Here is a 26,168-nt window from a genome sequence, read left to right as displayed (position 1 = left end):
GGCAATGCACAACTCAAAAACCACTTATAAATTTGCCAATGGCACATGATGGCAAGGAGGCATTCAGGAGTAAGATGGATCAGCTGGTTTAGTGGTGTCACAACAACAGCCTTGCACTCAGTGTCAGTGAAACCAAGGAATTGATTGTGGACTTCAGGAAGGAGAAATCAGGAGAACACACAGCTGTCCTTTTTGAGGGGTCTGCAGCCGAAAGGGTGAGCAGCTTCAAATACTCTGCAATGTCTTGAGCGTCAGGTCTCAGAAGATTTATCCTGGGCCCAGCACATTAATGCAATCATGAAGCAGGCACGCCAGCAGCTATATTGCATTCGGAGTTTGAAAAAATTAGATATGTCACCAATGATTCTAGCAAATTGCTTCAGATGTACTATGGAAAGCATTCTGATTGATTGCATTATCATCTGGCACTGAGATATCACTGCACAGGATCAGGAAAAAAAGCCGCAGAGGGTTATAGACTCTGTCAGGTCCATCATGGGCACCAGCCTCCCACCAAGGACATACTCAAAAGGTGATCGCTCAAGAACACGATATCCATCATGAAGGGCCTTCACCATCCACAACGTACCCTCTTCTTACTACCATCAAGGAGAAGGTACAAGAGCCTGAAGACATGCATTTAATCACTTAAAGACAGCTTCTCCTCCTCTGCCAGCAGATTTCTGAATGGTCCATGAACCAGAGAATACTACTTTATTACTTTGCTCTGTTTTTGCACTATTTATTTATTTGCTTATTGTGTATTCTTGTAGTAATTTTTATGTATTGTACTGTACTGCTGCCGTAAAACAACAAATTTCATGACACCACGCACAAAATGCTGGTGATGACGAAGGGTCTCGGCCCGAAACGTCAACAGTGCTTCTCCTTATAGATGCTGCCTGGCCTGCTGTGTTCCACCAACATTTTGTGTATGTTGTTTGAATTTCCAGCATCTGCAGATTTCCTCGTGTTTGCACTTTAAATTTCATGACATATGTCAATGATAATAAACCTGTTTCTGATGCATTATGCAAGTTGGCTTCCATATTAAAACAGTACGGATCTTAATGGAGTGGTTAAATTATTGATAAGAAATCAGAAAATGAGCTCAGATCCCAGATACTGAACTTACATTCAGTTATCTAAATAAATCTATTATTAATATCATTCTGATTTCCGTAACTATGTGTTTGTTCAAAAACACATCTGATTTATTAATCCTCTTTGTGAAAGGAAATCTCCCAGACAGATTCATGTGCAAGTTGAGATGGACAACAATGCGGTTGACTCATAGTTGCCTTCTGAAATGGCTTGGAAAAATTGTGTGAAAACACAATAAGAATAGAGTATGACAGGACACTCAATATTGTCTGAGGGAGGGGTTCGGGAAGGACAAAGCACCCCAAGAATAGGTAATCCTGCCTAAATGAGAAAATCCGACTCACTGACCAATCAAGCAACTGACTGGCATAGCCAAACTCATAGAATTTGTTTCAGTCCAAGTCCAAGATAATTCCATCATGATCCTGGAGATCATAACACTGTAGTATATAGTTAGGAAGGAATGACCGTGAGAGTTAATACTGACTCCAATCCCCATGAATTGTCATGGCATCTGAGATTCAAATCAGGCAAGTACCGGTAATCCTCTTGCTGAGTTCAAACTTTTCTACTCCCCCAACTGATAAATTTTGTCTTCACAAATGGAAACACTTTATCATGTTATATGGCATTCCTTTCATTTCAATATAACTTTAGGATAGACCTAGCAGGCCTAAAATTAGGTATCCTTAAGGCACTAAGATCTGTAAGGGCTGGCTGGTGTTGTAGTGGTATCTGCACTGGACTTTGAGGCAGATGGTCCTGAGTTCCAGTCCAGCTGGGTTCCAACCTGGGCAGCAGAAGAAGGGCCAGCCAATCTAGTTCTGTATCTTGCCACAAAAACTCTATTGTCAACTACACTATCTGTAGGTTGACGATGGCACCCAACAAGATGCTAAAGGCAGAAGTGGAATTATATGCCGCCACATTCTGTAATCTATAATCTAAATTTATTGATATTTTTATTTTCTTTAAGCCTCAGCTCATTTTATCTAGTTCCTTCCAGCCAAATACTTGTAGAAGAGTGATGGGAGGTAGGCTTTGGAGGGAAGGTTATACAGGCTAATCTTGTACTCCCGGACTTCAGAAGAATGAGATGTGATTTGATTGAAACATAGAAGTTCTTAAGTGGTCTTCACATGGTGAATGTAGAGGAAGTATATCTTCTTGTAGAAGTATCTAGGATTAGGGACCAATGTTTAAAATTAAGAGAGATGCCCATTTTACTTTACTTTATTGTCACCAAACAAATGATACTAGAGCGTACAATCATCACAGTGATATTTGTTTCTGCGCTTCCCACTCCCTTAAGTACAAATCGAAGTAAATATAATAAAAATTTAAATTATAAATCATAATTAGAAAATAGAAAAGGGAAAGTAAGGTAGTGCAAGTCAGGTCTGGATATTTGGAAGGTACAGCCCAGATCCGGGTCAGGATCTGTTCAGCAGTCTTATCACAGTTGGAAAGAAGCTGTTCCCAAATCTGGCCGTACGAATCTTCATGCTCCTGAACCTTCTCCCGGAGGGAAGTGGAACAAAAAGTGTGTTGGCTGGGTGGGTCTTGTCCTTGATTATCCTGGCAGCACTGCATTGGAGAGTAATGTAAATTATTTCTCTCAGAGAGTTCTAAGTTTCTGGTACCTTCAATGGCCAAAGCAGAGTCTTGGAAAATACTAAAGCAAAAATTGAACAATTCTAGCTAAACAAAGGCTGAAAAGTTATCAGAAGTAGCTGGAAATGCATGCGTGAGGGCAACTATCAGATCAACCAATGGTCTCTAATCTTATTGAAAGGTAAAGCATAGGACCAAGTGATCTCTTCCTGCCCCTCATTCCTGGGTTTGTTTATATAAACATTCATACCCATGAAATCATAGTTGTAAATGCATTAAGGTATATAAACTTAATATCATTTGGGCTATAATCTTTGAACATAGGAAGGCAAAATGCTGGTTTATAATACAAAAATGATGTAAAATGATTTTTATTATTTGTTAAATTTATCAGTTACAGAATTTAGAAACCACTAGCTATTTTTTTTTAAACTTCCTTTGGTGTTTTATTTCCCTGGTGTGATTTGTTGACTTTATTCTTCTTCCTTCAGGCTGACGGGGGAGCTAGAGAGAATTCCAAATGCTTTTATAATTTTGCTAATGACTTCCGATGTTCAGCTAATCCAAGTATGCAAAGTTGAACAAAAAGGTTTTCTCTTCATCCTCACACTCCTGCAAAATCATAAATAGTTAGTACCCCAGAGTACTGAAATTCGTCATTGAATCTAACATGTACAATCTTATTCCAATAGTTTACAAAAAATATAATTTCTGGAAAAAAAGTTATTTTAGTAAGAAACTCTAAATTATATTTAAAGGAATTTGTAGATATATAATTTACTGCTTTTTTATTTAATGATTAGTGGAGTGAGGCTACTATAGCACAGAAACAGGCCCTTCAGCCTATCTAGTCCATGCTAACTTAGCTTTCTGCCTAGTCCCATCTACTTGCAACCTGACAATCGCCCTCCATAGCAGTCACATCATGTACCTATTCAAGCTAATAATTGTCACAATTAAATCCATATTTATCTCTTCTGCTTGAAGCTCATTTCACACTCACACCACTTGCTGTATGAAAAAGCTTCCCTTAATTTCTGCTGAAATATTTCAACTTTCACCCTAAACCTAAGACCTCTAGTTCTAGTCTCGCCCAATGTGAAGGGAAAAAGCTTGCATGCTTGCATGCTTTCACCCTATACTCTCATAATATTGTATACCTTATTCTCTTATATCCTCTTATTCTCCTGTGTTCAAGGGAATAAACATGGAACTTTGAACAGAAGGGGATTGCCACCACCCACCTGATAGCTTCCAATGCACCTGATGTGGTGAACTACATATACCTGTCTGGACTGCTCCTGTGGCTCCTCCCACAGACCCCTGCTGACTGCTTCTGTGGCTCCGCCCACAGACCCCTGTATAAAGGCGATTGAGGCCTGATGCCCAGCCTCATTCCCCAGGATGTAGTGTTGTTCATTCTTCCAGTCAATAAAAGCCGATACCTCACTTCTTACGTCTCAGAGTGAGTTATTGATGGTGCATCACCTGAACCCAGACAATTTTGCAGACATAAGAGCTGTCTTCCGGAGAGTGAACTTGCAGAAGGCATCTGGCCTGCCGAGGTGATGTCCTTAGATCCTGTACAGATTAATTGGTGGAGGTATTTGCAGACATTTTTACCCTTTGCCTACTTCAGTCTGTGGTTGACACCTGCTTCGAGAAGATGGCTATCATCCTGCTACCTAAGAGAAACAAGGCAATGTAACTTAATGACTCTTGCCCAGTGATTCTGAAATCCACGACCACAAAGTACTTCAAGAGGCCTGTTAGATTAGATTAGATTCAACTTTATTGTCGTTGTGCCAAGTACACATACAAAGCCAATGAAATGCAGTTAGCATCTAACCAGAAATGCAAAGAAGTGTTATTTACAAAATAACTGCAAATAAAAATGTACAATGTACTGTGTATGTTAATCAAAATGGCTTCTTTGTTTTGTTAAGAGTAGGAATGCTTCTTTGTATGATAATTGCTTTCTCTCGCAGCTGTTTAGCTTTAGACTTGCTGATATCCGGATTGTATTCATTTGTTAACCAATGGGGAAATGTTATTTTGTCTTGTGAGTCTGGGAGCTGGGGGGTTTTTGCAGTCTTTTCAGGGAGTCGGGAAGAGGACGCCAAGGAAGGTGGATGTGTGCGACACTGCTCGGTCGACCACCAGGGTGGTCCCAGGTGCAAGGACGTGGAGGTCGGTGGAAAGCGACGAGGGGTCGAGTGGTTCGATGGTTGAGCTCCAACAATATGCACTAAACTGACTGAACTCTTTTAAGTTTTGACGCCTTTTATTTTATTTTATTTTCCTTCATATATACTGTATTGTTAGTAACCTTTTAGTTCTAGTAAAATCTTTAACGTATATTCTATAACGGTATCTGGTGTGAGTTTGATATTGTGTGTGCGTCGCTGCATTAACTTGTTTTCCACAGCACCTGCATATACGGGAGGTGGGGTTGGAGAGTGGCTGGAGTTCTTCTCCTAGACGTATACCTGGCCAACAGACCACAATCAGTAAGGACAGATAGCAACACCTCAGCCACAGTGATTCTAAACACTGGTTCTCTTCAAGTTTGTGTCTCAGCTCCCTACTCTACTCCCTGTGCACACATGACTGCACAGTTAGATTTGACTCTGACTTCAGCCACAAGTTTTCAGATGCTATCATTGTTGTGAGCTGTATTTCAAATAACAATGAATTGGAGTACAGGAAGGAGACCGAGAGCTTAGTAGCATAGTGTCATAACAGCAACCTTTCTCTCCATGTTAGCAAAACAAGGAGCTGGTCATTGACTTCAGGAGGGTGGTGGTGGTGTATATCCTGTCTACATCAGGTTGAGAGCCTCAAGTTCCTAGGAGTGAATATCATCAACAGCCTGTCCTGGATGAACCATGTGGAATCCATGGCTAGCAAAGCTCACTGATGCTTCTACTTCCTTAGGATACTAAAGTGATTTGACATGTCCCTGTTAACCCTTACCAATTTTTATTAATGTGCCATAGAAACTATCCCATACAGCTTGGTTTGGCAACTGCCCCACTCATGGCCACAAGAAACTGCGGAGTTGTTGATATAGCCCCGCAGATTGTGGAAACCAGCCTCCCTCAATGAGGGGTCAGCGGTGGAAAGGGTGAGCAGCTTCAAGTTCCTGGGCGACAGCATCTCCTGGGCCCAACACATTGATGCAATCATAAAGAAGGCACGCCGGTGGCTATACTTCAGTGGAGGTTTGAGGAGATCTGGTATGTCACCAAAGACTTCAGCAAGTTTCCACAAATGTACGGAGGAGAGTATCCTGACTGGTTGCATCAACATCTGGTATGGAGGCTGGTATAGAATAGAAAGAGGCTGTAGAGGGTTGTAGACTTACCTACCTCCACCACAGGCACAACCTTTCCCACCATTGAGGACATCTTCAAAAGGTAGTGCATTAAACTAGTAAGATGGGGGGGCGGAAATCAATTTGAGGAAACTATGGGAGAGGAGGTTAGTTCACCAGTAGAGCAAGTAAGTAGACCGTGTGTGAGGGAGGACAGGCAGGTGATGGAGGAGGGATGCGCTCAGCCCGAAGTTGTAGGGGAGAAGAAAGAAAAGGATAATAAATTTGAATGCATTGCTAGGGATGAAAAGAGAGGAGGAGGTGGAGAGTATCTTAAATGTATCTATTTTAATGCTAGGAGCATTGTAAGAAAGGTGGATGAGCTTAAAGTGTGGATTGATACCTGGAATTATGATGTTGTAGCTATTAGTGAAACATGGTTGCAGGAAGGGTGTGATTGGCAACTAAATATTCCTGGATTTAGTTGCTTCAGGTGTGATAGAGTAGGAGGGGCCAGAGGAGGAGGTGTTGCATTGCTTGTCCGAGAAAATCTTATGGCGGTGCTTTGGAAGGATAGATTACAGAGCTCCTCTAGGGAGGCTATTTGGGTGGAATTGAGGAATGGGAAAGGTGTAGTAACACTGATAGGAGTGTATTATAGGCCACCTAATGGGGAGCGTGAGTTGGAAGAGCAAATGTGTAAGGAGATAGCAGATATTTGTAGTAAACACAAGGTGGTGATTGTGGGAGATTTTAATTTTCCACACATAGATTGGGAAGCTCATTCTGTAAAAGGGCTGGATGGTTTAGAGTTTGTGAAATGTGTGCAGGATAGCTTTTTGCAACAATACATAGAAGTACCGACTAGAGATGGGGCAGTGTTGGATCTCCTGTTAGGGAATGCGATAGGTCAGCTGACAGATGTATGTGTTGGGGAGCACTTCGGGTCCAGTGATCACAATAGCATTAGCTTCAATATAATTATGGAGAAGGACAGGACTGGACCTAGAGTTGAGATTTTTGATTGGAGAAAGGCTAACTTTGAGGAGATGCGCAGGGATTTAGAGAGAGTGGAATGGGTCAAGTTGTTTTATGGGAAGGATGTAATAGAGAAATGGAGGTCATTTAAGGGTGAAATTATGAGGGTACAGAATCTTTATGTTCCTGTTCGGTTGAAAGGAAAGGTTAAAGGTTTGAAAGCGCCATGGTTTTCAAGGGATATTAGAAACTTGGTTCGAAAAAAGAGGGATGTCTACAATAGATATAGGCAGCATGGAGTAAAGGAATTGCTCGAGGAATATAAAGAATGTAAAAGGAAACTTAAGAAAGAGATTAGAAAAGCTAAAAGAAGTTACGAGTTTGGTTTGGCAAATAAGGTGGAAGTAAATCCGAAAGGCTTCTACAGTTATATTAAAAGCAAGAGGATAGTGAGGGATAAAATTGGTCCCTTAGAGAATCAGGGTGGTCAGCTATGTGTGGAGCCGAGGGAGATGGGAGAGATTTTGAACGATTTCTTCTCTTCGGTATTCACTAAGGAGAAGGATATTGAATGGTGTAAGGTGTGGGAAACAAGTAAGGAAGTTATGGAACCTATGACAATTAAAGAGGTGGAAGTACTGGCGCTTTTAAGAAATTTAAAAGTGGATAAATCTCCGGGTCCTGACCGGATATTCCCCAGGACCTTGAGGGAAGTTTGTGTAGAGATAGCAGGAGCTCTGACGGAGATCTTTCAGATGTCATTAGAAACAGGGATTGTGCCGGAGGATTGGCGTATTGCTCATGTGGTTCCATTGTTTAAAAAGGGTTCTAGAAGTAAGCCTGGCAATTATAGACCTGTCAGTTTGACATCAGTGGTGGGTAAATTAATGGAAAGTATTCTTAGAGATAGTATTTATAATTATCTGGATAGACAGGATCTGATTAGGAGTAGCCAGCATGGATTTGTGCGTGGAAGGTCATGTTTGACAAACCTTATTGAATTTTTTGAAGTAGTTACGAGGAATGTTGACGAGGGTAAGGCAGTGGATGTAGTCTATATGGACTTCAGCAAGGCCTTTGACAAAGTTCCACATGGAAGGTTAGTTAAGAAGGTTCAGTCGTTAGGTATTAATGCTGGAGTAATAAAATGGATTCAACAGTGGCTAGATGGGAGATGCCAGAGAGTAGTGGTGGATAATTGTTTATCGGGATGGAGGCCGGTGACTAGCGGGGTGCCTCAGGGATCTGTTTTGGGCCCAATGTTGTTTGTAATATACATAAATGATCTGGATGATGGGGTGGTAAATTGGATTAGTAAGTATGCTGATGATACTAAGGTAGGAGGTGTTGTGGATAATGAGGTGGGTTTTCAAAGCTTGCAGGGAGATTTATGCCGGTTAGAAGAATGGGCTGAACGTTGGCAGATGGAGTTTAATGCTGAGAAGTGTGAGGTTCTACATTTTGGCAGGAATAATCCAAATAGAACATACAGGGTAAATGGTAGGGCATTGAGGAATGCAGTGGAACAGAGAGATCTAGGAATAACAGTGCATAGTTCCCTGAAGGTGGAGTCTCATGTAGATAGGGTGGTGAAGAAGGCTTTTGGAACGCTGGCCTTTATAAATCAGAGCATTGAGTACAGAAGTTGGGATGTAATGTTAAAATTGTACAAGGCATTGGTAAGGCCAAATTTGGAATATTGTGTACAGTTCTGGTCACCGAATTATAGGAAAGATATCAATAAATGAGTGCAGAGACGATTTACTAGGATGTTACCTGGGTTTCAGCACTTAAGTTACAGAGAAAGGTTGAACAAGTTAGGTCTCTATTCATTGGAGCGTAGAAGGTTGAGGGGGGATTTGATCGAGGTATTTAAAATGTTGAGAGGGATAGATAGAGTTGACATGAATAGGCTGTTTCCATTGAGAGTAGGGGAGATTCAAACGAGAGGACATGATTTGAGAGTTAGGGAGCAAAAGTTTAAGGGAAACACGAGGGGGTATTTCTTTACTCAGAGAGTGATAGCTGTGTGGAATGAGCTTCCTGTAGAAGTAGTAGAGGCCAGTTCAGTTGTGTCATTTAAGGTAAAATTGGATAGGTATATGGATAGGAAAGGAGTGGAGGGTTATGGGCTGAGTGCGGGTAGGTGGGACTAGGTGAGATTAAGAGTTCGGCACGGACTAGGAGGGCCGGAATGGCCTGTTTCCGTGCTGTGATTGTTATATGGTTATATGGTTATATGGTTATAAAATGGTAGCATCCATCATTAAGGCCCCTCACCACCCGGGATACACTCTCTCCATCAGGGATGAGGCACACAAGCCTGAAGACCCACACTCAATGTTTTAGGAACAGCTTCTTTCCCTTTGCCATCAGATTTCTGAACCCATTAACATTACCTTGCCAGTCCTCTTTTGCACCATTATTTATCTCATTGCAGCTTGCAGTATTTTTTATGCCTTGCATTGTACTGCTGCCACAAAAGCACCATACTTTATGACATATGTCAGTGTTAATAAACGTGATTCTGATTCTCCATGGACTCTCCCCATATTTTTCACTGCCTCTGCAAAACAGCCACCATAATCAAATACCTCCCTGACCCCAAACACTCTCTCTTCTCCCCAGTCCCATCAGGCAGAAGCCACAAAACCCTGAAAACACATACAACCAGACTCAAGGATAGTTTCTGCCTTGTGGTTATAAGAATACTTAGTGATTCTGTAATATGATAAAGTGAACTCTTGACTTCACAATCTACTTTATTACGATCTTGTAAGTTACTAACTACCACCATTGATTTTTCTCTGTAGCTGTTACCCTTTATTCTGCATTCTGTTATTGTTTTACCCTGCACTACCTCAATACACTGAGTAATGATTTGATCTGAATGAACAGTATGGAAGCCAAGCTTTTCACTGTACCTCTGAACGTACGACAGTAATAAACAATACTAACTTGAGTTCCAGCTTGCATACTATTAGAATATGATTTCTTCCATACTGTAAGGCAGAATATTTATTTCACATGCTTGTATGCAAATACAGTGCTATACCACTGGGAGAATGTTGGTAGTTACATTCTAAGTTTTGTAAAGAAGGCAGACTGCTAGCAAACAGATAACCTACATGCATCAGCGCTTTGAATTCAAGTATAGTTATCTCCTTTCAATCAACTTTGATCATTTTGCCCTGATAGGGAAAAAATGCATTCCCCAGTAGTTTAATTTGTGCCATCACCACGTAAGCAGGATATATCTTCTTGTCCTATATTTAAAGATCCTTTAGCAAACTGGATTAGGTAAAAGAGAAACTGATGATTTTAACCCTTTTAACGACCTTAAAATATATTCTGAGGACTATGAAGTTCAACCATTTTAGTGTGAAACAGCTAAGTAATTGCACTTAGCTTTCCAGTCACTGGAAATGCTTCTCATTGTCAAGTGAGCTGATGCACCATCAATAACTCTTGGAGACATGAGGTGAGATATAGGCTTTTATTGGCTGGAAGAAAGAACAAGCAGCAATTGACCACCACACTGCATCCTGGAGACTGAGGCCGGGGTGGTGTCCCCAATCGCCTTTATACCGGGGTCCGTGGGAGGAGCCACAGGAGCAGTCAGCGGGGGGGGGGGGGGGGGGGGGGTGCCAAGACAGGTATATGTAGTTCACCACATGAGCACAAGATTGAGCAATGATACATCAAATTTCATAAGTAGCGAATTAATATGTCCTAATGCTCAAGGAATAACAATTTGGATGTAATATTCCAATAAGACTCTGCATCTTTGAGGGAAGAATTGTAGTTTACTGCTTTCTGCCAGAAGCTATGCTGGAAATTTAAAAGCACAATATCATAAATAAACTTTAATTCTTTATTTTTGATTTTACTGTGGATTGAAACCCTTCACTGAACATTCCATAATTTCACAGATTCTGACTTATGTTCTTTTCTTACCCTCAGGAAGTGATAAACGCTCTAATGACTGAGACTAAATGAAAGCCTACAAGCTGATTTATCCACATGTACCCTACCACTGAACAGAAAACAATTATCAACAAAGCTTAATCTTATCATTAGTGACTTTAAATATACTTGAAGCTAATTTGCTTGAAGAGAAATTTAACTTTTGTAAGTCATACTCCTCTTGATTTAAGAGAGCATTATCACTGCACTTACAGTATTTCCAGATCAAATTCCCTTCAGGTTCTGCTTATTTCAATTCTGAAAATAAAAGCAAAGACATAACTCAGGCAAGTGACTTCTGCTACTTTTTGATTTAAGTGAACTATGCTAAACTGAGTCAAACCTCATGTTTTTCAAGAATCTCATGTGTTAATGTGCAGTTTGGTATACAGCTGTACTAAATCGCTAAATGAAACCACCTCATGGAAATCCCTGATAGAATTAATTACCTGAAACTGAAAATAGCATGCGAGAAACACGGTTCTCTGAAAAAAAGTGACAAAATGGGCCTATTTCTCACCTGTCTCTCCAGTGGTTTGCAATATTGACAAAGGTAGTTTTTTTTTCTGCTGCAGACCAAGGCTTAGGAGTCTATTTAGGGTCCCTTCCAGAAATTCACCTAGACAGAATGGATCAACCTCAGCACTCTAAAAGGAGCAATTAAGACACCAAAAATGAAAAAGAAAAATAATTTTACAAACTTACATTCCTTGTAGGTTAGAAGAAATACAGTAAAATGCCATGACATCACTCACCTGCAATAGCTCCCTTCTAGTTTTTTTCCCTCTCTCTCTCCCTCCCAAACCTAATCAAGATTAACTGCTTTGTTTCTGTTGGTTGTCAGGGACAAGAGGGTGTGACTATGAGTGAGGCAGGTAGGGAGATCTAAGAGGTAGTGCTGGAGGAGCCTCAGCCCTTGAACTTGTCTGACAGGTCTGAGATTCTTGCTTCCTATGCAGATGCGAGTGGGGCTGTACAGACAATGAGCAACCTAACCATGCACGGTGGTTCAGGGAGCCATTCAAGAGTGGGGAGAGAAGAGTAATGTAGTTGTATTTGGGTCTCTGTTGCAAGAATTGAGAGTCCCAAAGGTTGTGAAACATGCCTGGTGCCCAGGTTTAGAACATCTCATCTAAACTGCAGGGAAATTTGGAGTGGAAGGGGAAATTATCCAGTTGTATTGGTGCACGTGGATACTAGTTACGTGGCTAGAACAAGGAAGGAAATTCTGCTGAAGGAGTATGTAAGAAAGGCATGGTCATGGGAGGTATCTGCTATGTAGGTAGAGTGAGGAAATCAGGCTGGCACTGAATCCCAAGAGAAGGAATCTGTGGAATGCCTATGACATAGCTTTGTAGAGCAGCTTGTGATCAAGCCCATCAGAAAAAAAATAATTCCGGATTTGGTGCTGTGCAATGAACCAGATTTGATTAGTGAGCTCAGGGCAAAGTAACCCTTAGCAGGCAGTGAACATAATATGATAGAATTTACACTGCAGTTTGAGAGGGAGAAGCTAAAATCTAAAGCCTGTGTTATCTGGAGAGATTGGATAACTGGGTCTATTTTCCCAGGAGGCTGAGAGGTTACATTGCAATGGTTTATTAAAATTATGAGAGATATAGATAAATTAGATAATGAGAGTTTGTTTCTCATGATAGGGGTGTCTAAAACTAGAGGGCACAAGTTGAGAAGGAAGAGATGATCTGCAAGATAGATTTTTCACGCAGGAAAGAATTTGTATCTGGAATGAGGTGTCAGTGGAGGCTGAAGTGAATTTAAAATTTCAATAATATTTGCATAGTATTGTAAATATAGTGTCTGATTAAGTATTCTTTGTTTCTTTAAATAATTTATTACGGGTTATATGTAAGGAATACATAAATGGCATATGTTAATATACCACCATGTCAGATGTGAGCATCTCACTTAAGAAAAACTAGGAACATAAAATATCCCCGGCTCCTGTGTTTTTCTTTTGATTAGTTTCTGGCATTACGAAGCATAACAGCGGTGACGAGAAAGTTTTAAAATGAACTCAAGATGACAATCTACCTGTTGAGGTGCAGCAGATTTTTGTTCAGAAGGGGGACAGAGAGACATTTGTGTTTAAAAAAAATGCAGCACATGTTTCCTTGGGGGGGGGGGGGGAGATGCAGTTGAGTTTTAAAAAAGGCAGAAAACAGATTAAATTCACGGGCTCAAAAGATGTGAGAACCGGGTGACAATAATAATAAATAAATAGCAGAAATGGCTGGTTACATTGAAAGACAGGTACGTGTGATTGCACAACAGATAACTGGACGACGTATGCTGAATGAATTCTGAAGCAAATTAAATAGTCAATGAAAAGTGAGTGCAATAGGTGGAACAGCATACAGTTTGCTTAGAAGTTTAACTGCTCCGACCAAGCCAGCCAAAATAAACTTTTCTGATCTCGTGAACGTAATGCAGGAACATTCAGAACCAAAACCATTGTCGATTGCAGAGCATTTTAGGTTTCATAAGTGGAATCAAAAGGAAGAAGAGTCTATTTCAGCTAACATGGCTAAATTGAAAAAATTGTCTGAGCATTGTCAGTTCAGTGATGGGCTTGATGCACTGAGAAATTATTTAGTTTGTGGAATCTTTCAAGAAAGCATTGAAATACAGTTCCTAACTGATGCACAACTCACATTTAAAAGAGCAGTTGAAATTGCTGTATCAATGGAAACCACCACCAGAGACACAATTAAGTTGCAGTTGAGAATGAAAGTGATCATGAACAAAATTGCAATGTCTACATAGAAACTGGTCAAGCTAAACAATTGTATTACTGTTGTGGCAGTGGCTCACATACATCAGACCCCAATGCAGGTTTAAAGGCAAAACTCACAGAAAACACAGCAAAGTAGGACACACTCAAAGAGCACTTGTCTGCATGCTGCTGATGAAAAATCTGATGATGATGAGAGTGATGCAAGACTAGGTAGCCTTGAGATATACCTTGTGAAAGCTAACAAGAGACAAGCAATATGACTTACACTAGAAATGAATGCAAATTAATTAAAATAGAATTGGACATTGGCTTGGATGTTTCAGTCATTCTACAAAAAGAATTTAAATGGCACTTCAAACTGAAGCTGGCAGATATCTAACTAAGAACTTATTCTAGAGAAAAGATAACTCCTATGGGAATGACATTTGTAACAGTGAAATACAATAACCAACAAGCCAAATTGGTCTTATATGTGTTAAAAACAGGAGAGTCAACATTGTGGGACTCTGGCAGAAAAATATGAACCAGATGCTGCAAGGCTGCCAAGGCACTCATTGTGTGGATTGTTACCGGTGAGGTTGACAAAGAACATCTCTAAAATCTCAAGAGTTTTATAAAGATTAGAAGATTATTGGCTTAGAGCATGACACAACAAGTATAAATTTTTTTAATCCAAGGATCAATTACTGTGGTCACACCATTGACACACAATAATAAATCAAGATGATTGATTGGTGGAGCAGACTTTATGGGCCAAATAGCCTAATTCTGCTCCTGTGTCTTCTGGTCTTATGGCCTAAGGCACAATGCAAATAACGTACAGTGCCAAAAACCTTATCATGGAAAATGGAGACAAAGTAAACACTGCTAACTCCTATGATTAAAAGATTAAATAATTTATTTGTCACATATACATTGAAACATATAGTGAAACGTGCTGTTTGCTTCAACAAACAACACAGTCCCAGGTTGTGCTGGGAGCAACCCATAAATGTCACCACACTTCCAGCACCATCACAATTTATTAATTCTAACCCGTACATCTTTAGAATGTGGGAGAAAACTGGAGCACCCGGAGGAAACCTACATGATCACAGGGAGAACATATAAACCCCTCACAGACTGTGGCGGGAATTGAATGCACTCAGTGATTGCTGAGGCTGTAAAGTGTTGCACTAACTGTTACACCCAATATCTAAGGAAGAATGAGATGGCATTTTTAAAATTTTAGTAAGATTATTAAAATGAAACCCCACAGTTTCTGGTATTTGCCCAGTGGCTCAGTTGGTGGTTCTTCGGACTCACAGCTTCTGTGTGTCGAGTTTGATTTTCACTTCCAGTAATGTAAGGAGTTCTCACTTTTTCTCTGACAGTGTGGGTTTCCCACAGGATATGTCCATTTCCTCCAATGTCCCATATATGTGCTGATATGCCTATTAGAGTGGGTGGCCGGAGAATCAGAGAATCAAGATGAGCAAGTGAGAGAGAATAGGTTACAACAACATAAATGGAGAAATGCTATTGATCTATGAGCTGGCATAAAGAAATATGTGAAATACTGCTCTTTTCAAAAAGTGCCAAGACAAAATGGCACCCATTTTTTGCTTTTTACAAGAAACTCCATTTGCGTAACTTGATATAAAGGTACATCATAGGTAAAGCACTTCCCACCACTGAGCACATCTATACGAAGTGCTGGTGTAGGAAAGCAACAGCCATCATCAGGGAACTCCACATCCCAGGTCATGCTCTCTTCTCACTGCTGCCATCAGGAAGAAGGTACAGGTGCCTCAGGACTCACATCACCAGGTTCAGGAACAGTTATTACTTCTTAAATAATAAGGCTTTTAAACCAAAGGGAATAACTTCAATCAACTTCACTTGCCCCAACATTGAACTATTTCCACAACCTCTGGACTCACTTTCAAGGACTTTTCATCTCATGTTCTCAATGTTTATAGCTTATTTATTAATATTATTATTTCCTCTCTTTATTTTGTATTTGCTCAATTTGTTGTCTTTTGCACACTGGTCATCTGCCCTGTTAGGTGTGGTCTTTCAGTCATTATGGTTATTGGTTTTACTAAATAGGTAGGCCTCCGTTAGTCTCGATAGACCATGGATTTGCACCTTGGAAAGTTTCCAGGGCACGAGCCTGGGCAAGGTTCTTTTTTATGGAAGATCAGCAGTTGCCCAAGCCGCAAGTCTCCCCTCTCCATGCCACCGATGTTGTCCAAGGGAAGGGCATTAGGATTAGGGCATAAGGGCATTACAGCCTGGCACCGGTGTCATCGCAGAGCAATGTTTGGTTAAGTGTCTTGCTCAAGGACACACACACAGCCTCAGCCAAGGCTTGAACTAGCGACCTTCAGCTCACTAGACGAAAGCCTTAACCATTGGCCACATGCCAACACTTTTACCAAGTATGCCCACCAGAAAACAAATTTCAAGATCCAATATGTACTTTGATAATACATTTACTTCAAACTTTGAAAATAAGGGCATACATTTTAAATTGAGTATTGTGGCATAAGCACTTTACTCATCTAAAGGAATTTTACCCATGTTAGGTAACTAATAAACATACTCAAACCAAAAGCCAATTATTTTACTTTACCGATTAATGTAATTAATAACATGATATATTCTCAGTCTCCCCGTAGGGTCACAACCTTGGAGTGGTCGGGGAGCTTGCGTGTCTCATTGACCCTGAGAGCTATGCCGGCAGGAGATTCATCTCCTGGTAGGGTCATCCAAGCTGGACAGGTCGAAGGGTAGAGACCAGACTAAGAGCGATCCACTGGTTCTTCAGGTTGGGGGTTGGGCACAGGGCTAACAACCCAGTCCCGGAAAAAGATTTTTGTTATGGAAACAGCAACAGAAGGAACCAAAACTACTAGGTGTGATGGGCTTCCAGAGTCATCCGTAGATACTTGTATGAATGTCAGTGGTGAAAGCTGAAAGGAAGTCACTGACAGGAAGACGGAAGTTCTGAATGGCAAATGTAGGACCAAGATAGGATTTTGGAATGTGCCAAAGAGGCAGAGGTTGATCTTGACATTAGTGTTGAACTAGTAACCAAAGAAGAAATCATTGCAGCCATTAGATCTCTCAGAAATGGAAAAGCCTCTGACCAAGATAACCTCAGTGCAGAACTGTTCAAGGCAGGCCCAGAACTTGCAGCCAAAATACTCCTGCCACTCTTTATAGCCACATGGGAAAGGAAGAAGATACTGGACAATCTAACTTTGGTTAGATTTCCAAAGAAAGGCACCCTGAGAAATTGTAGCAATTGGCATGGTATCACACATTTGTCAAATCCAAGCAAGATCTTGACAAAGTATGTCAGATGCAGTAGATCGACAACTCAGAAAGGAGCAGGCAGGATTTCGGAAAGGTAGGGGATGTTTGCACTGCGTAACATCATCGAGCAGTGTACAGAGTGGCAGAGACAGCTCTACATCAACTTTGTGGATTTCGAGAAAGCCTTCAGTAGCATCCACAGAGAAAGCCTTTGGCATATACTGCGCATGTACGGGATCCCGCAACAGATAGTTCTTCTCATTAAGAATTTTTATGCCAACTTTAAATGTAGAGTTGGAAACAGTGATTAAAGCTTTTAAGTGAAAACAGGAGTGAGACAAGGATGTGTGATGTTGGCACTCCTCTTTAACGCTGCCATTGATTGGGTGATGCAGCGAACAACTGAAGATCAGACAAAAGGCATACGATGGACCCTCTTCTCAACATTGGAAGACCTTGACTTTGCTGATGACCTGGTTCTGGTCTCCCACACTCACCAGCACATGCAAGAAAAAACATCGACCTCAGTGATTTTGCTCAGCAGATTGGCCTGAAGATTAGTCTGAAGAAAATGGAGGTGATGACGTGGAACATCTCAAACCCCTCAACAATCCAAGTGAATGGAGAAGACCTTTCTACAACAGAGGAGTTCACCTACCTGGGCAGCACTGTCAGACACGATGGAGGAGCAGGCAACGACATTAAGAACAATCTAAGCAAGGCCAGAAATTCCCTCAGAATGCTCAGCAACGTATGGAGGTCTCAACAGTACAACATCAGGACCAAGCTAAAATTGTATCAGAGCTGTGTTCTTTCTACCCTCCTCTATGGATCAGAATGCTGGAGAATGACAGGAAGTGAACTCACTAAGTTGTCAGTCTTCCACACAAAAAACCTGAGAAGAATCTTAAGAATATTCTGGCCAAACATCATCTCAAATGATGAACTACTTGCTCAATGCCATCAAGACAGCATTGAAACCATCCTCATGAGAAGGTGATAGAGTTGCATTTGGCATTTGCTTAGAAGGGAATCTGATAACATCACACGTATAGCCCTCCATTGGACGCTAGAAGGAAAGAGGAAAAGAGGAAGACCCAAGAATACCTGGCGTTGAACTGTAGAGGGAGAGCTGAAGACCCTGAACTACATCTGGGGTACCATTCAGAAGCTAGCCCAAAACAAACAGGAGTGGAGGACCTTCGTTGCTGCCCTACATGCCACTAGGCATAACGGGCAGTAAGTAAGTAAGTAAGTAAGCATTCTCAGTATTTCAGCAATACGAGGTTACAAACTGAAAGCATCTTTTCTGGTGATTTAGTATACGAGTATCACTTACTGGCATTTATATTTTGCTTACCACTTTTTGAATACAATTGGTCACGATAATAAAAATCATATCTGTATACCTAAAACTTGAGTTTTGGTGTTTATTTTCTCCTTGGCTATTTTCTTCTGTTCTATACTCACAAAAATGTTGAGAATCTTATGTGCTGACTGATATCACATTCAAACCCAATCTTGATCAGTGTATCTACCTACAAGTACACCCACTTTCAACTATTTTGCCAGAATGCATTGAGGCTAGCACGAAAGCTATATTTTCCGCAATTCGTTTAACCTCATGAATAGAGGCCAACTGAAGCGTTTTTACTGTTGTTCTGGTATGATACAGATAACTCAGCACAGACTGCATCAAATCTAGATATTTCCTGCTTATGGGTCATAAATTAATACAAACCGTTTGTAGATAAACATGCAGAGCTACCATGGAAGTGCCAAGTGAACAATATCTCTGTTATGTTTTGTTTTGAAACATAGTGAACATGCAAATTGCTAAAAACTGAACTGGTAAGCAAAAGATAAAGACAGAATGGCATGTAGATTAAAATATGTGTAATTTTCATTTTGTTAAATAGTACTCCTAACTTTGAGTTGTATGGTTGAAGTTCTAGTCCAGAGAATTGAACAGAAAGGCTTATGTTCACTCTTCTGTACAGAAAATAGGGAGTTCAATATCACTAGAAATACTGACTTCTAAACAAAACTTTAAACAAAGCCTTATCGACTCTTTTAGTTGGATGTAAGTGATCAAAAACCAGTTAAATTTTTGTCTCTTGCATCCTTGCTAATATCTATTACTAAACGTCACTAAAAAACTGGTCTTTATTACAAAGCTATTTGTTGGTGCTTGCTTTGAACAACCTGATGGTTGATTTCACATATTTAGATCTTTTTTGCCTTGGCTATCAATGCTGAGGGTTGCCCTGTTGACACAATGATTCCATCTCTCTATAATATATTTTAAAATTTACCATTCTGGTTGCCAAGTCCAGAAAAAAGTAAAGACACAGGACAAAGTGACTGTAGAGGTGGTGTAAAGGACAAAGAGTCGTGTGTGGAGATTTCCATGTGCCACTCTCCCCTGCCAAACATACACTGCTTTCTGCAATCTGTGTTTCACGGAGACATTGCTCTCTCTGGACAAGCTGGATACATTGGTAAGACTTGAGGACTTTACAATCCATTGTATAGATTGGTCTGCTGATTCTTAGAGGACAAAAGGTGGGAGGTCTGTGTTTCATAAACACTTCATGGTGCTTGGATATAGTGGTCTTGTCACACTTTTGTTCCCCCAACTTGGAACATCTAATGATTAAATGCTGATCATTCTAGTTACCAAGAGAGTTCTCCTTCATGACCACAGTTTACATATCACCACAGGCTGATGTTAAGTAGGCACTCGAGGAATGAGTACAGTCATCAGCGAACAAGAAACAGACTACCCGACATTGTTGGAGACTTCAATAAGGCTTGTTTTGAAAAAAAGCTTTGTCCAGCTATTATCAACATATCACCTGCAGCACACTCAGGGGTCCCAGCACACTCAACCACTGTTATACTACAATTGGAATGCCTATCGTTACATCCCTAGTCCGCATTTTGAAATCTGATCATTTGGCTGTCCTTCTCCTACCTGTATACAAGCAGAAACTAAGGAGCAAAGCTCCAGAAGCAAGGACAACAAAGAAGTGGTTGTGGGAGGCAGAGGAGCGGCTATGCGGTTGCTTCGAGTCAGTGGGCGGGGACGTATTCAAGGATTCATCAGGGCATCTGAACGAATACACCATCATTGTCACAGACTTTATAAAAAGAGATGAGTGAGTCCCCACAAAATCATTCAGAATTTTCCCCAACCAGAAGTTCTGGATGAACCATGAGATTGGCAGCCTACTGAGGGCCAGATCAATGGCATTCAAGTCTGGCAACCAAGTAAAATACAAGATGTCCAGGAACAATCTCTGGAAAACCATGGAAAACAGCTGGTTGAGTATTTAAAAATGTGCTGACCAACTGGCTGGAGTGTTCACTGATATCTTTAACCTCTTTCTTTAGCAGTCTGAGGTATTCACCTTCTTCAACAGGCTTAAATTATACTGGTGCCTCAGAAGAACTTCATAAACTGCCTCAATAACGGTCATCCAGTAGTACATACATCCACTGTGATGAAATGCCTTGACAGGTTGGTGATGAAACATATCAACATCTGGACAGTGAAGATGCAGCATACTCTTCATTGACAACAACTCAGCATTCAATACTATCGTTCCTTCAAACCTAGCCAATAGTCTTCAAGATCTAGGCCTCAATACCTCCTTGTTTAACTGGATCCTTAATTTCCTCACTTACAGACCCTAGTCAGCTTGGATTGGCAACAACATCTTCTCCACGATCACCATCAGCACAGGCACACCACAGAGCTGTGTGCTTAGCCCCTTGCTCTGTTAGCTTTATACTTCGACTGTGAGGCTGAGCACAGCTCCAGTGCCATATACAAGTTTGCTGACGAGACCACTGATGTTGGTTGAATCAAAGGTGGTGAAGAATCAGTATATGGGAGGGAGAGATTGAAAATATGGCAACACAGCAAACTCTTACTCAATGTCAGCAAGACCAAGAAGCTGATTATTGACTAAAAGAGGAAAGCAGGGTCCATGAACCAGTTCTCCTCAGGGGAATCAGAAGTGGAGAGGGTCAGCAACTTTGAGTTCCTCATTTCAGAGGATCTGTCCTGGGCCCAGCACCTAAGTGCAATTACAAAGAAACCATGGAAGCGCCTCTACTTCCTTAGCTGGCAACTGATTAGTAACCAGAACCATGATGCAACACCTTTATTAGCACATAGAATAATGTTTATTTGAAAGGTATTTGTGCAGTTTAAATTGCTTCACCAAACACATCATAGTGCTTATCAATTTCTGCAAATTACTGCTATTAATAAAATGTCAATCAACAAATTTGTCTGTTTTGCCTGTAATACTTTCAAGTTCATTCTGCAATTAGGTAATGCCATATCTACACTAAACCTCCAAGGGGACCACAACCTTGTCATAGAGTTTGGAGACATCTGCCCCAGTGACCCGGAGGGCTATGTTGGCTGGAGTCAGGGCTTTATGCTTTGGCTCTTGGTAGGGTCACCCATGCCAAACAGGTGAAAGGGTAGAGGCCAAACTATTAGTGGTCCACCGGTCCTCCAGATTTGGGGGTTCAGCTCAGGTCTAACAACCCTGACTGGTAAATCAAAATTGTTACGGAAACAGCAGTGAAGATATCTTCTACATCTGAGTGTGATGGTATTCCTGAATCTCCACCTGTGACTTGCATGACTGACAATAGTGAAATCCAAGAGGAAGCTACTGATATGATGAAGGAAGCTCTGAACACCACCAGAGATGGAGGACCTTCATTGCTGCCCTAAATAGCAGCAGCATAATGGGCAGTAAGTACTTCACATCTACACTAAAAGAACATTGAAGTTACTTCATTGCTTTTAAACCTCACAAGGACATCCTGAAGCAGAAATGAAAGGCATTAAAAGGTATTATTTTTAGGTTGGTTCATTATCAATTTATATGCACAATGCCCAAAGGACCGTAATATTTTCATTTTCATTTCTCCTTTGTTACTTGATGAATAGAGCCCTGCAGCATAAGGGTTCATCAAAATCACATACCGTATAAAATCACCCAAAATTACACACCAAGTAAAAATAGAATGTTACATTTTATTTAATTCTTAAGTAGAGCGTTAAATATGACAGTGTATTTAAATTTATGTTTGCTTTCAGTTCATTACTGTTCATTCACCTGTTGTCAAAGGGTAAGATTTATCTTTCCCTCTGCCACCAACATTGTATTTTACAAGGATAATTAAACAGGAGAAAGATTTAACAACCATTAAAACAGACATAATAAAAAACTCTACTGTTTACACTTTCTCATTCTCAAAGCTAAAATAGAATGATGAAAGTAAATGTCAGTTCCCATCAAAATTCTGAGGCCCATACATATGATGGATGTTCTCTATGTGTTATGAATGTGCAGCAACTCTGAGGGGCCGAAGGGTACAAAGTCGCCCCCTCCTTTCTGAGAATCGCAAGATCACTATTAATTCGGGTCTGGGACCCAGGAAATGAGAGAGAGACGTCCAGAATACACAGGGTTTGGAATGTGTCCTGGCCTCAGTGAAACGGAACCATTGATAACGGCTATTGTCTCTTGGAGACGGAATTGTGTATTGAGTACTGTACTATTCATTGAAACCCCTCAGGGGACAACCAGAGTGGGCTGGTTGAGGGATTGCATCATCCCAACCTGATTGACATCTGAGACCCCGTGAGTAAGGATAAAAGAGGGTCTGGGGAACAACCCCTTTAGACACACCAGGAGAAACGCTGGAAATCCAGTGACAGCGTTTTATACCAAAAGCCGGTGGGGCTCGTGTACGTCCTCCCTTGCCTGGGTTGGCGGGCTCACCACGGAAGAATGGTCTAGCTAAAGGAGAGGCCACAAGTGAACGGCCACACCAACGAGACTCCGACGGATCCAAATCATAAAAGGAAAGCCGGCAAGTTTTTTCTCCAAAATCTCTCTCTCTCTCCAACCATTGCAACACAGCGGTCCCCAAAGGCTGCAGCCTGCATGAACTGAGTGAACTTTATATTTCCATCGGACAATACACTATCCTCTAGACAACGATAGAGCTTATTTCTTATTGATTATTATTATACCCGCACTTTTAGATTTAGTATTGACGACATATATTATCTGTATATTTGCATTGATATTATTTTTGTGTATTTTTACAATAAATACTGGTAAAAATAGTATCATCAGACTTCAACGGACGTCTCCATCTTTGCTGGTAAGTGACCCAGTTACGGGGTTCGTAACAACATGGGGGCTCGTCTGGGATTTGATACCAAAGTGGAGGGCCAGTAAATCGGGCTTTTAAGTCCAAACTTGGATCTGGTTGCGTGGGTAACCAGACGGGAAACCAGCAAAGATGGACGTAGACGAATTTATAGAAAACTCGACTCTGGAGGCGCTAGAGGCTGCCACAAAGTTGGACTTGATAAATATTGTGAAAGGACTAAATCTTGCAGAGGTGAGGTTGTCGATGAAAAAGCGGGAGGTGTGGAGGGCCATAACTCAGTATTATATTGTGAAGAATGTGTTTTCAGCTGAGGTATTGGAAAATATCCCTGAAAAGGTACCAGCTAGTGGGACGGCTCAGTTAGAGTTGGAGAAATTAAGGTTGGAACATGAAATTAAGTTAAAACAGCTGGAAGCAGCTGAAAAGGAAAAAGAAAGAGCTGAAAAGGAGAGGGAAAGAACTGAGAACCAAAGGGAGAAGGAGAAACAGAGGCAACATGACTTGGACATGGAGAAGTTAAGGCAAGAGCGAAGAGCTCAAGGGTCAGACCGAGAGGAGCGGTTTAATATTAGTAGGGAGTTTAGGTTAGTACCTCCGTTTGAGGAGACGGATGTTGATAGTTATTTCTTGCATTTTGAAAAGGTGGCAGTGAGTCAGAAGTGGCCCAAAGATCAGTGGGTGGCGTTGTTACGAAGTGTGTTAAAAGGGAAGGCACAACGGGCATATGCGGCGTTGTCCATGGAGGAGGAGGAGTCTGAGAATTATGAGAAAGTAAAGGAGGCCATTCTTCGGACCTATGAATTGGTACCTGAAGCATATAGAAAAAAGTTCAGAAATTTAAAGAAAGGGTGGAATCAGACGTATGCAGAGTTTGCCTATGAGAAGGGTGTACTCTTGGATCGCTGGTGTGCAGCAGAAATGGTGGAAGAAGATTTTTGGCGTCTCAGGGAGTTAATTCTGATTGAGGAATTTAAAGGTTGTGTTTCGGATGATATCCGGATGTATTTGAATGAGAAGCCGAATAAGACCATATCTGAATTTGCTAGGTTCGCAGATGAATATGCCCTAACCCACAAGACAAAGTTTTCCTCGAATAAAAGTTACCAGAGAGACCGTGGGAACGGTAGAGAAAGCCCGCCGGCTGAGGCAGAGATCCCGCCGGGAGCTAGTGGTAAAATTAAGGAGGAGGAAAGGCAAGACGGCAGGAGAGGTCCTGGCTTGACCTGTTTTAATTGTGGAAAGGTGGGTCATATTGCATCTAAGTACCTTGCTTCGAGGAAGGAGGTAGGAAAAGGGAGAGCAGCAGTCCCTACAGGATGTGTTGCGATGATCAGTAAATCGACGAGCAAGCCCCAGGTAGACAGAATATGAGAGGGGTCTGAGAAATTTATTTCAGAAGGAACCGTGTCTGTGAAAGAGGGAGACACACCAGTTCCAGTGCGGATCTGGAGAGACACGGGAGCTGAGCTGTCATTGATTCGCAGTACGGTACTAGATTTTGGTCGCGAGACTGGAGAGGTAGCTTTGAGAGGCATAGGAAAAGGGACAGAAGCGGTGCCCTTGCATAGGATCATTATAAATTGTGAGCTGGTATCTGGACCAGTTGAAATAGGGGTGCGATCAGAATTTCCGAGAACTGACGTAGACATCTTTCTGGGTAACGATTTAGCTGGTGGTGAAATTTGGTCAGCCATGGAGCTGATGAGCCAGCCTGTAAGTGTTGAGGACCCACCCCTAGATTCCAAGATCTATCCCGCATGCGCGACCACTCGCAGCATGTCGGAAAAGGCAGCTGAGAAAGAGACCAGTTTAAATCAGGCCAGTATCGACTTGGCCGAGACGTTTTTACCGACCCTGTACCAAGAGGAGTTAGAGGGTGGTAAGACGGAGAATAGGAAAGTGAAAGAGAGTAAGGGAGAGGAGGTAGTCCTGTCCTTAGCCAGGAGGAAATTTATAGAGGGACGGAGTAAAAATGAGGAACAGATAAGGCTGTTAGAAGGTCCAGGGTTGGACATGGATGATCTGTCTGGTTTGGCAGAACTGTTTGAAGAAGTTGAAAATTCTGAAGGTGTTCCCGATAATGAAATGAGGGCAGTCCTAGATGAAAAGGATGCCATTACCTTGAAGAAGTCTGCTGGGTTGGCAGATGAGGTTGTTTCAGCCCGCAGGGTTGAGTTTACTCCGGAAGGGAGTTGCCCAGAGAGTAACTGGGAGGATCAGGGGAACTTAGAATTTGAAAAGGGTAAGGGTATTGAAAGTCTGGAAGAGGCAGATGTCCCGTTCGAGTGTGTTCAAGATGTGGATGCATGTGGTACTGAACCTAGTAATGGAACTCAGAAAAAGTCTGAGGTATTTGATTCAGTTGAAAAGGAATGCAGTCCTTGTGGGTCAGATGGACTTGGTTCAGTGAAGAAAGGGTTAACTGTGGTACTAGTGGGAAGTGAGAATTCCCAGTTGTTTGTTTTCGAAGGTGTGTTATAAGTTAGTGAGGAGATAACTCAACCTCTCTTTGTGCGCGCCATTCCCTTTTACAGTTTAAGATTGTTCATAGAGCCCATATGTCTAAATCTAAACTATCTCGATTCTACCCTAACATTAGTCCGCTCTGTGATAAATGCAAGAGGGGCGTGACCTCTCTCATTCATATGTACTGGTTCTGTCCTAGCTTGGAGAAATTTTGGAAAGATGTCTTCACTACTTTATCGTATATTCTGAATCAGCACCTAGAACCAAACCCCTTAATTGCTTTGTTCGGTTTCTGGGGCGAGACAGATTTACGTCTGAGTCCGACCAAATGCCGAATATTATCCTTTGCCTCTCTCCTGGCTAGACGCTTGATCCTCCTTAGATGGAGCGATGTTGCCCTGCCCACTCATGCGCAATGGCTTAACGACATTATGGCCTGCTTGGACCTCG

The 26,168-nt window shown here is 41.4% G+C and overlaps 1 long non-coding RNA gene across 1 annotated transcript in view; it reads right to left on the bottom strand.

The window, feature by feature from the left end:
• Positions 1-2,354: 2,354 nt before the first annotated feature.
• The window catches only part of LOC140714700 (uncharacterized), a 28,319-nt gene continuing 4,505 nt past the window's right edge, over positions 2,355-26,168 (bottom strand). The window contains exons 2-4 of the long non-coding RNA XR_012095975.1: positions 11,499-11,625; positions 11,192-11,236; positions 2,355-3,330 (exon numbers count right to left, since the gene is read on the bottom strand). This is a non-coding gene — a long non-coding RNA (uncharacterized lncRNA). The remainder of the gene's footprint in view (positions 3,331-11,191; positions 11,237-11,498; positions 11,626-26,168) is intronic.

Source organism: Hemitrygon akajei, chromosome 22, assembly GCF_048418815.1.
Source record: "Hemitrygon akajei chromosome 22, sHemAka1.3, whole genome shotgun sequence".
NCBI lineage: Eukaryota > Metazoa > Chordata > Chondrichthyes > Myliobatiformes > Dasyatidae > Hemitrygon > Hemitrygon akajei.
The sequence above is the reverse complement of the archived record's forward strand: the minus strand, read 5'-3'. Positions and strand labels throughout refer to the sequence as shown.